The sequence below is a fragment of the Bombyx mandarina genome, chromosome 23 (assembly GCF_030267445.1).
Source record: "Bombyx mandarina strain Sakado chromosome 23, ASM3026744v2".
NCBI lineage: Eukaryota > Metazoa > Arthropoda > Insecta > Lepidoptera > Bombycidae > Bombyx > Bombyx mandarina.
Window position 1 is genome coordinate 17,549,877 of NC_143229.1, and position 15,889 is coordinate 17,565,765.

Here is a 15,889-nt window from a genome sequence, read left to right on the forward strand (position 1 = left end):
GTGTATGGGAGTTTTTAAAAGAAGAGAAGTAGCTTGTCGACTAACTTTGCCGTCAGGAATCAGATATTCAAAGCGTTCACGGAGATAGATAGGGGCATCAGGATTGTGAAGAATAGAATAGAGAAAAGAGAGAATGTGGCAATCTCGACGTCGCCTAATCGGCAGCCACCCCAGCTCAGCCCGGAAATCAGAGACATGGTCATACTTCCGGAGACCAAAAATGAAGCGGATGCACAAATTCTGCAGACGTTCGAGTTTATCTAAAAGCAATTCAGAAGCATCTAAAAAACAGATATCAGCATAATCGAGAAGAGGAATTAAAAGCGTTTGGGCAAGATAAATTTTAGTGCGAAGAGGCAAGAATTTTTGAAGGCGTTTCAGAGACTGAAAGGAGTAAACTGTTTTTCTGCTTACTTCGGAAACGTGATTAATCCACGAGAGGTGACTGTCGATGTATAAACCTAGATTTTTGACACATTTCGAATACGCTATCGGAACGTTGTCGTAGAGGATGGGCGCTAACGAGCTGTAATCGAGAAGGCCGCATATATACCTACCACCAACAATGAGAGCTTGCGATTTCGAAGGATTCACCAAAAGACCAAAGGACTTGGCCCAGTTGTAAATCGCAGAGAGATCCACGTTGATTGCCGAAATGGCAGCCCCAACGTCAGCAACCCTCGTATGACGATATAGCTGCAAGTCGTCTGCATAGAGATGGAAGTGTGAAGATAAAGATTGAGAAATTGTGTTTATAAACACAGAGAAGAGGAGAGGAGAAAGTACGCCACCCTGTGGAACACCTTCATTAATAAGTAGCTGAACAGATCTCGATGACAATTTTTTACTTTTTTATTTTTATTGATCTATTGGGTGGACGATCTCACAGCCCATATATATCTACAACGTAAATGCCGCCACCCACCTTGAGATACGAGTTCTAAGGTCTCAGTATAGTACAACGGCTGCCCCGCCCTTCAAACCGAAACGCATTACTGCTTCACGGCAGAAATAGGCAGGGCGGTGGTACCTACCCGTGCGGACTCACAAGACGTCCTACCACTACTAATTTTGCGGGTTTGATTTTTATACTACACGATTTTAGTCCTTCACCGTAGAAGTCAATCGTGAACATTTGTTAAGTACGTATTTTATTAGAAAAACTAGCTGTACCCGCCCGCTTCGCTTGACATTTAAAATGAACATTATTATATTACTTATTGTCATTATTATAGTTTCTTTATATAAAAATTTTAACTATCCCTTCCCGTCTTAAATCAATCTTTTCTTTTATTAAGAAATCAACAATTTTTTTTAATTTTAAACAATCAAGGTTTTAATGCTACAGAAAAATATTAATCTAATAGTTTAATTTATAAAAATTAATAATAATAGTAATTAATGTACAATATGATTATAATAATAATCAATAATAAGTTGATAAAAACTAAAATTTTATCGTTTTTGAACATTAGCGCCCCACAATGATACTGATCATTAACGCCCCCGCAACTGGTGTAGGGAGTCCAACACTCATATAAATATTAGCCTATCCACTAAGTACGTGTATTTTCTACAAGGATACCAAGTTTCAAGTCAATCGGATGCACGGTTCAGTAGTTATAACGGAACAGCCGTAAAAACTACTGTAGATTTATAAATTAGTATAGATTAGTACCCACCTGCGGGATTCGAACATCGGTGCATCGCTAGATACGAATGCACCGGACGTCTTAGGGCCTGTGCACACCACGTTTTTTAAACGCGCCGTCGACGTGTGTTCGTAGCGATACAGACGCGATACGCACGCAAGTAAGACGCAGCCTGTAGACCTTTGCACACCTGTATAAATTAAAATACGCATTTGAATCGATACAGACGCGATGCTAACGCGCGTTTGTATCGATACACATGCGCGTTAGCATCGCGTTTGTATCTATATAGTCGACAACAAACCGCTCCGTAGGAAAAAAACGGGGTGTGCACAGGCCCTTATCCTTTAGGCCACGACGACTTCACCGGGCCTGGCGTCTATGGAGCGCTTGGGACTGGTGTAGCGTAGCTCACCACGCTGGACGTCAGCTCAGTCGCGTCCGAACCTCCGCTCAGGTCGGTTACCGTCGCGTTATCAACGATAAGATATGTGTCAGTATCACACGTGCGATAAGCGAGCTCCTTCGTTGTCACAGAGGAGGTGATGTAACCAGTTTTGGCAAACGAAAAAAAAAAATTAAGAAAAAGGGCGTAAGTTGTAATCTTTTATATCGGATTTTAAACACAAATAACCCTCCTATAATGCGGTACGTTCCTGCAAAGTCCCGTGTTGTGTGAAACCGCGTTATATGAGACTAAAAGTCAATACAGAAAGGAGAGTAATTTTACTGAATGAAACATCTCGACTATGCCTTTATGTATTTTTTTACCTATTATACCTACATAAAAAATAAGCAGTAAAAATTCGGTTATTAATTGCGTGTTCATAGTGCGTAATGTAATTTTCTAAATGATTTTAAACAATAATCGTCGTTATCGTGTTGTAGAAGTGTTGTGTTGTAAGAGGGTTTGGGGCAAATTTTTTTTTCTTATTTTCGCGTTAGCGTGGAACCGTGTTGAAAAATATCGTGTTATAGGAACAGTTATTTGTATTTACGATTTTTTTTGTATTTTTTTTAATTGAAATCACATTCTCGTGAAAATATCTCTCCTTCGAAAATAACGAAAAACGATTTTGTCGCTTTTAACTCTTTGAATTCGACAACGCGCTTCAGAATACTGGTGGCATTACATTACTGTATGCTTCCTTACTAGGGGTAGATACGTAAATTAAAAAATAAAAATTAACACTCACCCTACAAATTAGTTGCTGTTGTCAAATTTATCTGTTAATTCTGATTTTAAAACGTTATTAAGCATTCTTAATGCAACATTAACACCTTTTATTTAATTTAAGTAAACGTCAATTTTTATGTTAATTATTATTAGTATAAATTTCAGAAGTATTAATTTCATGATAGAGATGTTACAAAATGTTTAAGAAGGCAACACTGAGTTAAGTAGTAACTGAGGTAACATTTCGAAAAAAAAAAAAATTTTTTTTTTTTTGATAATCTAATTACTCCTCAGTCGAAACTAAATGTAGCGGCATTGTCAATGTCAAAGCTAAGCTGCATAAATATGCACTTGTTTAAATATAATTTGTTTTCAATTGAAATAAGATTATTGTATAAATAAATAAAGATTAAATTCCATTAGTTGGTTGCCATCGTTTGAAACAGGATCCATTCGTGATTATTTATTAATTATACATATTAATCCGAATAGATATTCAGTAAGCTAAACTAAAAAAAAAAACGACCTAACGTTTGGTACTCATAAAACGAATTCTAACAAAACTAACATCCCACACACGTCTGGCCGGTAATATTGAAATAAAATTTGAAAAGCTTCAACAATGCTTTTAGGTGATGTTAGTAAGAGTACCTACAGTTTCAAAGCTTTGGTATGTGTTTTTAAGTCAAAAACTTAGCGTATATTTGGATTGCTGTTCTACCATTGAAAAGACTATTTAAGAAACCCATTGATTCTTCATTTAGGTACATGCTGGTGGTAGGACCTCTTGTGAGTCTGCGCGGGTAGGTACCACCACCCTGACTATTTCTGCCGTGAAGCAGTAATGCGTTTCAGTTTGAAGGGTGGGGCAGCCGTTGTAACTATACTTGAGACCTTAGAACTTATATCTCAAGGTGGGTGGCGCATTTACGTTGTGGATATCTATGGGCTCCAGTAACCACTTAAGACCAGGTGGGCTGTGAGCTCGTCCACCCATCTAAGCAATAAAAAAAAATGAACAGTAAATATATATTGAGGCACGGAAATTAAAAAGAAGTATATGCGTTTGAAAAACTAAAAATGTTTGCATAAGCGACAAATCGAATTGAATAGTTAATAATCATTGTTTTTTACCCTGTCGATACCGGTGGGTGAGGATATTAGAGCGATGTTATATAATTGTAAATAGACATGCTTTAACAAAAACCGACTTCAAATAGAAAAAAAAGATATTCCAAAACAAATTAATATACACCAAAAACAATAATCATCGAAATCGGTTGGCGTGATATTGAGTTATTCATCTATTTGTCGCGCACGTACTTAATGCAAATTAAAGACTTATATGGTTTTCTCATGGATGCCACTATCAGAACTGAACTAAATTGAAATGGGACAACACGGGAAGCGTCAGTTTTGTAATAAAAAAAGAATCATCAAAATCGATTCATCCAGTCAAAAGTTATGAGGTAACAAACATAAAAAAAATACTGTCGATTTGAGAACCTCCTTCTTTTTTGAAGTCGGTTAAAAATAATTGCATAGTCATCGGTTTTTGACGCGTGTGCGAATTACCAACTTAATGACACATCTTGAAGTACGTGAAAATAAGGTTCGAAGATTCCATAGTATCTATATATTAATACGTGAAGCAAAAACTTTGTATCCCTTTTTACGAAAATTGCTCTTACGGAGGAGTATGAAATTTCCCACACTTATAGAGAATATAGAGAAGAAGTGCACAATGCTAATATTTTTTTTAAAAAATTCATGAAAGATACAGTAAATCAATAAAGAAAACATTACACACACTACATACCATGTATTTGACGCACACACGCATGCATACTATTTATTGTCAAACTTTTCTTCTTGACGTCTGTTGTCAAATTGAGAATAGATTAAATATTGTTTTGTTAATATTTTTTATACTGTAGTCTTGGCGAAATGTATAAAATACAATAATAATAGTGTACAAACTTACAATTCCAATTAATTATAGTCGAATTTCGACTACTGCGGGACCTCTAGTACAAACAAATATGCCAAGCTAAGAAAAGCGTACCTAAATTTTATTCAAAAAAAAACGGAGTTTGCGTTATCGACCGATAAATCTCATAAGTCCACGGCAACAGACAAATGTAAACTATTGGGAACGTCAAAGATAATATAATGATAATTATAATCGCGAGATTGATTCGTAAAAGTACCTTTAATTATCATCGTGGCCTAAACGATAAGCGGTAGGCAGCGGCTTGGCTCTGCCCCTGGCATTGCTGAAGTCCATGGGCGACGGTAACCACTCACCATCAGGTGGGCCGTATGCTCGTCTGCCTACAAGGGCAATAAAAAAAAAAACGCCCGGTGCATTCGTGTCGAGCGATGCAACAGTGTTCGAATCCCACAGGCGGGTACCAATTTTTACGCAAAATTGTAATTTGCGTAATTGCTGGTGGTAGCACGTCTTGTGAGTCCGCACCAACCCGCCTATTTCTGCCGTGAAGCAGTAACGCGTTTCGGTTTGAAAGGCGTGGCGGCCGTTTTACTGTTAAAACGGAGACCTTAGAAATCATATCTCAAGCTAAGTGGCGGCATTTACGCTGTAGATGTCTATGGGCTCCGGTAACCGCTTAACACCAGGTGGGCCGCGAGCTCGTCCACCCATATAAAAAAAAACGGAAGATTCAACACTGTCCCGTTAGCTATCATTGGCTCTATCATCTGTCTTCATTATCTGATTGAACTCCGATCTAGCTGGTATTTAAACACTGACTAGAGTTTAGATTAATTGACAGTTGGGTGACGTCAAAGTCAATGGTGACATCCAAAAGCCGTCGCTTATCACATATTTTCCTGTTGCTAGTTCGTGAACAAGGAAACACGCCTAAATTCTACAAGTAATAACACAAAAAATTAAAATATGTATATATAGTGTAGTATTATTTCAATGATTCACAAGGGCTTCTTTGAAAATTATGAGCGCTACATTGGAAACCAAAGCGTAAAACTAGAGGCGATAATTGAGCATCACAAGACAGCGTCGAAACGGTATTTCGATAAAGCGGCTAGACACGATAACCTACATACCGTGGCCGCCGGAAACGACATAGGTACTCGATCCAAACGACCAAACGGTAAATAATTTCGGATCCTCGCGTTTCACTCTCAGTGCTTTCAGTCACTCCAAGCACAGGTTCTCGTCGACATACAGACACAACTCGCCGAGTTTTTCGCTGGATTATGTCAGAGGGTCGCGATTCCAATCCGTTTGTACTTTCAGTGAAGTTCTGATCTTGTTGGGACTTGTGTTAGCAAACTCTCTCACAGTGAGCCCAGTGATTTCGTTTACCAGCCGGGAGAAGCCAGAGTTTAATTCTTGATTCTTTGATTCTTCCGCTTTGTGGGAAGTATGCGTGTTAAAGCCTAAAACTATTGATAAACCTTACGTTATCTGCTTGTGAGATTGGGCTGAGATTTTTCGATAATTATGGGAATTTTTTAACGTCCTCAGAGATATTGTTTACATCCTGTTATGAATATCGCCATCTTGAAACATGAAGTCATTAGCATAGGGATTTTAAAAGGTTTTTTTTTAGCCATTCCATAAAAAACGACTATAGTTCACACAGTATAATCAATTGTTTAAGTGCCTGGAGGGTTTCCGTTTATGATCTTTTGTTAATATAATCTAACAAGGCATTGTCAGTGTCCGTTTTACTACTTGTCAATCGCTGAAACATTGTATAGTAAAATACAATATTCGTTGTTGTTCTGTATGATTTTTAAATGACGTGGTATGGACTGTTTGGACATGTGATGCGTAGAGAGAAGATGCCTGTGACTAGGAGATGTATGGAAATGGTAGTGCAAGGTAGAGGAGAAAGAGGTCGACCGAAGAAGACATGGATGGAGTGTGTGAATGACGATATGAGAGAGAGAGAGAGGAGTGAGTGTTGAGATGACGGCTGATAGAAGAGAATGGACCCGTAGAACTGTCCAACGGCCAGGGCAATTGCGCTGTTAAACGAATTTCTGTCCGAAATCCAGGATGCTGACGTATTTGCCGATAGTTGGGGAATACTTTATTCCAAAATAATTTTATTTTTAGCATAATATTATAATAGTACTTAATAATTTCAATAATGTTTTTGTGTTAACGAGTCAGGCGTTTTGGTGAAAACTGTAAGCCTGACTTTGTATTGAATGGAATAAAATAAAATAAGAGAAAAATTAGATGTGTGTTGACCCCACCTAGTGTGATAAGGTGGAAGAAAAGAAGAAGATTTTTAAATGAGACGAAAAAAATAAACTGCGGTCTTACTTTTTTAAACGGAAAATTGAAACGACATTCTGTAACATTGGAAATGGTTGGTTCTGTAACATTGGATATGGTTATGTCATTGTTATTAACAATTATTATTATTATTATATCATTGTTATTAACAATGACATAACCATACGTTTATACTTGAGACTTTAGAACTTATATCTCAAAGTGGGTGGCGCATTTACGTTGTAGATGTTTATGGGCTCCAGTAACCACTTAACACCAGGTGGGCAGTGAGCTCGTCCACCCATATAAGCAATAAAAAAAAAACGACTGAGCTCTCGTTATAGTTGGTTTTAAGTACATAGGTGAAAAAATATGGGCGCTAAAAAATAATTTATTCTCAAAGTGGGTAGTAGACAAAATAAGTTTCGGAGCCCCTGCTCTAAAGCGTGTTAATAGCTACTAAACAAAACACGAAAAACAAACAGACCAAATAAATGTACTCAACTGATTTGTCTCTTTATAGATATAATTTAGGTATACTTATAATATACTAGCTGTACCCGTCCGCTTCGCTGGGCATTCAAAATTAACATTATTATTTCTCACCCCCACAAAGATTCTCATCATTAACGCCCCCGCAACTGGTGTAGGGAGTCTAAAACTCATATAAATATTAGCCTATCCATTAAGTACATGTATTTTCTACATGGAAACTAAGTTTCAAGTCAATCGGATGTATGGTTCAGTAGTTATAACGGAACATCCGTAAAAACCACTGTAGATTTATATATTAGTATAGATATGGTGATGATAATATATAATATATGTCCAAAACTACAGTTTCACGCAATTGTTCGAGATGATAACAACGTCTCGTTTTTACCATCGCACCGCCCGCCACCGAAGTAGAGTTCATCCATACTACCTGGAGCCACTGCGGTCATCCACAGTGCGTTTCCAGAGATCTTTTTTGCCACGTACCATCCGGCTATGGAATGAGCTCCCCTCCACGGTGTTTCCCGAGCGCTATGACATGTCCTTCTTCAAACGAGGCTTGTGGAGAGTATTAAGCGGTAGGCAGCGGCTTGGCTCTGCCCTTGGCATTGCTGAAGTCCATGGGCGACGGTAGCCACTCACCATCAGGTGGGCCGTATGCTCGTCTGCCTACAAAGGCAATAAAAAAAAAAACTTGCATTAATTACTAAGCGCCGACTAACTGATTAAACAATTAAAAACGTTTTGTAATAAATTATGTATGAATGTGTATTTTATACAGTGTACATATAAATTGTTTATTATTTTATGCCGTGTATGTTTTGTGTAAGTGCATGCATGTGTAATAATTTTTCAATACAGCATTGCATTCTTTATACCACGCTTGGTTGAGCGGTAGAGAACGTCTTAGGCATTAAGTCCGCGACTGTACTTTTGAACATAAAGCTAAATAAAAATTGATCTCCGTTAACAAGATGGCCCCACATTAAATTTTAGACAAAACCGAGTGAAATTACAAGTATTCGATTTGCGATCGATAACTCGTGCTTCAGAGAAAGTAGAGTGCCCTTATTTAGCCGTGCGCGACTGTACAATTTGCACTCACGTACAGTTCAGTAGAAAAGTTATTTAATACTAGCGACCCGCTCTCGCTTCGCTTCGGAAACATTAAATTTTATTATTGATAGCCGAGTCCCGCGATGTTACCCGCGGTTATCGTCGTACCGCAGGTGAAGCCGAGAGGCGAAGCTAGTCTAAAAAAAGTAGCCTAAGTTACTCTTTATATCATCAGCTACCTATTAGTGAAAGTCCCGTCAAAATCGGTCCAGCCGTTCCAGAGATTAGCCGGAACAAACAGACAGACAGACAGATAGACAAAAACTGTAAAAAATGTTATTCTGGTTTATGTACCATATATATACTCATATGCATGTAGTAAAAAGAGGCTATTTCAATATTACAAACAGACACTCCAATTTTATTTATATGTATAGAAGTAAGAAAAAGTCATAAGAAATACAAAAAAAATGTGTGCATCAGTGTACTCGCTTCTACAGTCTTGTAGAAAAGTGTTATAGTATTTATGATAAAATGTGTTGAATTAGAAAAGCCAAAGCGATTTCGAACAGTGAAGCCATGTTATTAAATTTAGTGAGTGGCCCGTTGTAATTATGCTAATGTACTAAAGTTTGGTATATTTTTTTCTTAGGAAAAATCATTGGGTGGATTACAATGCTACCCCCAAAACGTGTGTATACAGATGCCCAAGCTTATTAAAGAAAACGAAGTTATTTAAGTGTACTATACGAGAGTGTAGCGTAGAGTGAAGTGTGCTTTATATACATTTAAATGAATAGCTTTTTATTTGTAGCCAATAATACGACTTAATTGCGTATTAACGCATAAACGGTAGGCAGCGGCTTGGATCTGCTGACGTCCGTGGGCGACGGTGACCACTCACCATCAGATTGGCCGTATGCTCGTCTGCCTACAAGTGCAATAAAAAAATTATGCTTACATTCTATTTTGTATATCTGATGTTTAAATTACTTCTCGGTTTTTCTTCGCAGACTGAATTGTGATTTGACGTTTGAATATCGTGTTCAACTACTGTCTAATTTTCATTAACAAATACAAATGACATTACCATTGAAAATACTAAAATAATAAAATAGCTATGTAATGCTGAAATATTTTTTTTACTTTAGTTCGCACGCAACATCAGAGAATGCGTGTTCGTTTTTATGTTATTAAAAAAATATTATTTTTGTTTTCAGCACTTTTGTTCTTGACGTTACACATTTTCTTGTTGTTCAACGCTCTTACTTTCACCAAGTTCATTGACAAATCTGTCACGATCCATTCTATACGAAGCTCTTTGAATATCATGGTTTGAACGATGGAAATAATAACATTGTTCTTAATGGTCATTTTCACTGTCATAGAAGCTCACGGTCTACCCTTCAGTAGAGCCTATAGGCATCACAAACCGAATGTCACTACCTTGAGACATGGGGTCCAAAGCTTAATTGCATTTTACGACGCCCAATTCAAAGTGGAACGGTAGAGTGGTGGTGTCCGTGCAGGCGTTGTATGCCCTGGGCATGATTTTGTCACGAGATACCTTCATCGTGAAAGTCGGTCGTGAGCACGTGTCAAGTACGTGAATTCGTCAAAATTGGCACGTGCTTTCGGCTATTACCGTAGTGTATAAACGAATTCATTATCGTCTAGTTTGTTACAGGGGTGGATATGACTTTAATGAATATTATAGTGTAGCTTTATCACTTCAATTAGAAAGACTCAGATGGTTTGCAAACCAAAGGGGTGTCTTGTGAGCCCACACAGGTACATACCACCACACTGCTTACTTTTGCCGCGAAGCAGTAATGTGTTTGAAGAGTAGGACAGCCGTTGTACTATAAAACTGAGCTTAGAACTCATTTCTCAAGTTGGGTGGCGGCATTTGCCAATGTGTTTCAGAAACCACTTCATATCAGTTGAGCCTTGAGCTCGTCCGCCCATAACGGCCCCAATATGGACTCAAGGCTTCTTTGAACTATACGCATTATCATTTATTATAAATAATCTTAGTAATAATACGCTATTAGTTGCAAGACACCTCAATCTTCATAGTATGTGTCCGGTACGTGCTTATCGCGTATCGCAGCCCAAATACGCTCGACCACACCATAATCCTATGCGTAAACAATGCTCGAACTCACAACATTTATTCATGTACTCCTCGCGCGACTGATATTTGACTTCCACGTTATCAAAATGGATAAATCACAAAAATGTTCGTCTCTAAAATCTGACGTTATTTCGTCACAAACAAAAGTGTTATCAAGCGAGATGACGTTAACGATCTCAACGCACGCAAAAGAAAAAAAATGCAAGTGAATCGCTGTCGTGGTACCTGTGGAACGTTTATCATCAACTAGGTCGTATGACTAACCGAAGTTTTCACCGTTACACGATGATTCAATACGTACTTTCCCTTTAAGAAAGTGGGCGGAAGGAGGTACTTAATGTCCAATGAATTTGACACACATCCGTAAACTGCACCGAATGTTTTACTGTTCCAATGAAATGCTATTATAATAATAGTATTAATTATAATATAATTATTAATTATAACAGTATTTAAGGCTCAATAGATTTGTGATTAATCCTGCCTTATCTTTTTTTATCGCTTAAATGGGTGGACGAGCTCACAGCCCACTAAGTGGTTACTGGAGCCCAAAGACAACGTAAACACCCCACCCACCTTGAGATATAAGTTCTAAGGTCTCCAGTATAGTTACAACCTTCAAACCGAAACGCATTACTGCTTCACGACAGAAATAGGCAGGGTGGTGGTACCTACCCGTGCAGTCTCGCCACCAGTACAAAAGTTCCCAGTTGTTCCAAGTTATTTATTTATGTAACATGTTAATTCATCTAAAAACGATTCAATGATACTATAATACAACAATAGTAGCTTCGTATCGTATCGTATCTTCGTATTCTTCTAACATAATATGTTGTATGCTCCCTAGCTCTACCAAGCAAAAGTAATATATCCAAACAACTACAACGTATTTTGTAACACAATAAAAGTAGACTTAATAAAAAAATTAATCGAAATATACATTTTAAACCCAGATCAGTCTGTAGGGAAGTGATTTCTGCGAATGAAATATATAAAAAATCCAGGAATATCGATTATTGCGAGCGCAATTAGTAGCATAATGTTTCCTTAGCTACAAATCGGGTCCAACATTACGCACGACAGGACAAAAGCCCACTGTACAACAACCGGCCTTCACCTTGTGATCGATCGAGGTCAAACAAGGTCGTTGCTCGATCGATTTTCACATGGACACCCAGAGCTGAAGCTCACAGATGCTGCCTTGATATATTTTTTTAGGAACATCTAACGAGAAAAAAGACCTCTATGTTCCTTACTAATAAAACCCGACTCCCTTGGTTGGCGGATCGATCAAACTCAACAGGACCCGTTAGGCCAATCTGATGAAGATCTTCAAAATGAGATTGAAAACGGTCAAGCCGTTTCGGAGTCAATTTTTTTTTCCTACCTATTCTAGTAATCTCGAAGGGTTATTCTAGATTAACCGAAGTAGTAGGTGAGCTCACGGGGCTCGAACTGGAGTGATGCTAACACTGGCCCTAGCAAGAGCAGTGCTTCGCAGAATCTACTACCGGATCGGAAACGCGACCCACTGAAAAGATCCGGCGAGAAACTCAGTGGACTGTGTCTATGGGTTAATTTACTCGTCGAGCCCTTCGTCGCAAGCCCGAGTCTATAAGGAAGATTTTTAGGAAGGTTTGAAGGGTGGGACAGCCCTTGTAACTATACTTGAGACCTTAGAACTCATATCTCAAGGTGGGTGGCGGCATTTACGATGTACTGTGTGTTCCATGGGGAGTGCTCTGAGGAATTGCTTGAGATGATACCACCATCTTGTTTTTACCATCGCTACCGAAGTAGAGTTTATCCGTACTACCTGGAGCCACTGCGTTCATCCGCAGTGCGTTTCCAGAAATCTTTTTTGCCACGTACCATTCGACTTGGAATGAGCTCCTCTCCGCGGTGGTTCCCAAGCCCTATGACATATCCTTCTTCAAACGAGGCTTGTGCTGAAGTCCATGGCAACCACTCACCAACAGGTGGGTCGTATGCTCGTCTACCACAAGAGTAATATAAAAAGCATTTGTTGAACACGGCTTAAAGAAGAGATGGCGTCTGCTTACACGTTTAAGAGCTACAGTTATATGCCGTCAATAGTAAAGTAATTGAACGGTCACTGTCCGATTGGAGGTGACCGTTCACCACTTGCGGCTACGTTTCGTTTTCTACGAGCATTGTCTAAGTACGATCTCTTACCGCTTACAGTTACAATGTGAAAGCGCCTAGCGTGTAAGGGCGCGGTTTAATTTGCAGCGATTTGTTTTTTTATATATATTTAAATACTAGCTCTTGCCTGCGACTTCGTCCGCGTGGAATAGTTACTTTGGCATAAAGCTAAATTTTACCCGCCTTTTCATTTACGTAGAAAGTAAAAGTATTTTTGAATAATAGAATGTGAAGGAGATATTTAAGGTACCACAATCACGCTTTTTAACCGACTTCAAAAGAGGAAGTTATCAATTCGACCATAATTTTTTATCTATGCATGTTCACCGATTTCAACTGATTCTGAAGTGATTTGGGTGTTTCAGTGTTGTAATGAATAACGTATTTATTTGGATAGGGATTAATTTTAATATCATCTTTATAAGAACACCTTCACAAAAAATGCTTTTTTCAGAACAAATTTGTTTAACATAAATAACGTTATAGTGAGCCAACCTTAATATATAGACATATGCTGTAGCAGACTTTTTTTTAGACCTTTTAAAGGGGAACAATTCTCTCATACATTACTTTAGCGAAACTTTAACCGTTTCCGCAGCGCACGCAGTGGAAGTTCTCAAAAGGGATTAAAACCCCGATTTTGAAGCATTCTTTATTGGTGTTCCGCTTGCATTGGTCTAAGCGTGATGTTATATAGCCTATAGCCTTCCTCGATAAATGGGCTATCTAACACTGAAATAATTTTTCAAATCGGACCAGTAGCTCCTGATTCCTGAAACAAACTCTTCAGCTTTATAATATTATATAATAATAATAATAATAGTATAGATTACTAGCTGTACCCGTCCGCTTCGCTGGGCATTTAAAATTAACATTTATTATTTCTCAGCCCCAGAAAGATTCTCATCATTAACGCCCCCGCAACTGGTATAGGGAATCCAACACTCATATAAATATTAGTCTATCCATTAAGTACATGTATTTTCTACATGGATACCAAGTTTCAAATCAATCGGATGCACGGTTCAGTAGTTATAACGGAACATCCGTAAAAATCACTGTAGATTTATATATTAGTATAGAAGTATAGATTATGTCAGAATAGTTTAGTTTAATCTGTGTATTTACTATGTCATTGTCAGTTGGTTGTCAAAAAAAGGGTCAGAGGTAAGACGTTCCGTGGTTAAGGCGAGAAATAAAATTAATTGTGAAACACTTGAGGAATTATTGCTTTGTTCTACTACGCCATCCCACATTTATATATCTCACTAGCGACCCGCCCTCGCTTCGCTTCGTAAACATTAAAACACACATGAAAACAAAAAAATCAAATTTCAATAAAAATACCGGGACTCTCAATTCGAATGCATGCTTCCTCAGTATTTTCCTGTAATAAGTGAACCGATTTTGATAATCCTTTTTATTAATTTGATTTATCCTTGTGGAAACTCAACTAATTTGGACAATGTATATCGATGATATTCTCTTTTTATTTGGTGATAAAAAGCACGTGCGAAGCTGTCCGAAATTTTCCATCTCTTTCTCTTCCAAATTAAATCTTCAAGATTGGATATGCTTGTCTCTTTTTATTCACGTCATTTAATTTTGCTACAAGATAGAATTGAAACGTTGGGAAGTATTATAATTGATTATTTCCTATGCCTATATCACTGGCACTATCTCTTTCTTTCACTGTCTTTTTTTTTCTCTCACTGTCTCTTTTTCTAACTCGTTTTTATTAGGCTGGTAGAACGGTATCTTTGAAAGTCTATTTCGCAGACTTGAAGACGGCTGATTAGCTTGAAAATTTGGAAATGCATCGAAGACTTTTATGGATATAATAATTTTATAGCTGACCTCTAATATCTCCAACGGTACAAAACAACGGGCTAAAAAAAAGAAAATGAAATTATTTGTTAGATCGGTTCGCTGTTTAATTGTGTGTTTTTGAATAAATTGAATGAATAGTATAATATCCGTTTCGTTTAATATCAAATCAAAAAGAGTGCTAAAGGACGGAGGAGCATAAAATTTCTCACTTTTATATAAATGTAGAATATAATTATGCATAAAAAATACATTAAAACAATAAATAAAAACATTACACACACTACCATGTATTTGACACACACGCACACACACACACGCACTAACACACACACACACACACACACACACACACACACACACACGCACACACACACTTTAGTTTATTGTTAAAGTCTATGGTCAAATTGAGAATAGATTAATATTGTTTGTCTATAATATTATTTGTCTATAGTGTATGTAGTCTTGGCGAAATCTGTGATTACAAGTATAATAAATAGTCTTTGACAATAGAATCATGATAATGTTCAAACTTATAATTTAAATTAATTAAACTACTGAGGGACCACTAGTATAGATAAAACGCTTCCCGCTGTCGCTTACGCTACGCTCTTAGAAAAGCCCGGTTCTCGAAAAAAGACGTTAATGTTATTTCATGAAATGAGGTCACAGTTTCGTTGTCAATGTTATTGATCGACAGCCGTCGAGTTTACTTGTAATGTGAATAATTTGCGGAAAGCGAGTTCGTATTGTCTTAGACATTGGCCGATCAATTGTCCGACACTATTCCTAACAACAATTTTCCTAAATAAATACGTACCTAATATTACGCGGATCTGTTTTTTATTGCTTAGATAGTTGGAAGTGCTTACGGGTCACCTGCTGTTAATTGCCTATTTCTGCCGTGAAGCGGTAATGCGTTTCGGTGTAAAGGGTGGCGCAGCCGTTGTACTGACACTATTATGTACTTTTTTTTTATTGCTTAGGTGGATGGAATAGCTCGCGGCCAACCTGGTGTTAAGTGGTTACTGAAGCCCATAGACATCTACAACGTAAATGCCGCCACCCACCTTGAGATATAAGTTCTAAGGTCTCAGTATAGTTAC

At 37.7% G+C, this 15,889-nt stretch overlaps 1 protein-coding gene across 1 annotated transcript in view; it reads left to right on the forward strand.

The window, feature by feature from the left end:
- The first annotated feature begins 1,877 nt into the window (after positions 1–1,877).
- LOC114244152 (putative fatty acyl-CoA reductase CG5065) overlaps positions 1,878–15,889 on the forward strand; it is a 37,678-nt gene continuing 23,666 nt past the window's right edge. Inside the window, exon 1 of the mRNA XM_089737468.1 lies at positions 1,878–2,244. The gene's annotated coding sequence lies outside the window, so the exon portion shown is untranslated. The remainder of the gene's footprint in view (positions 2,245–15,889) is intronic.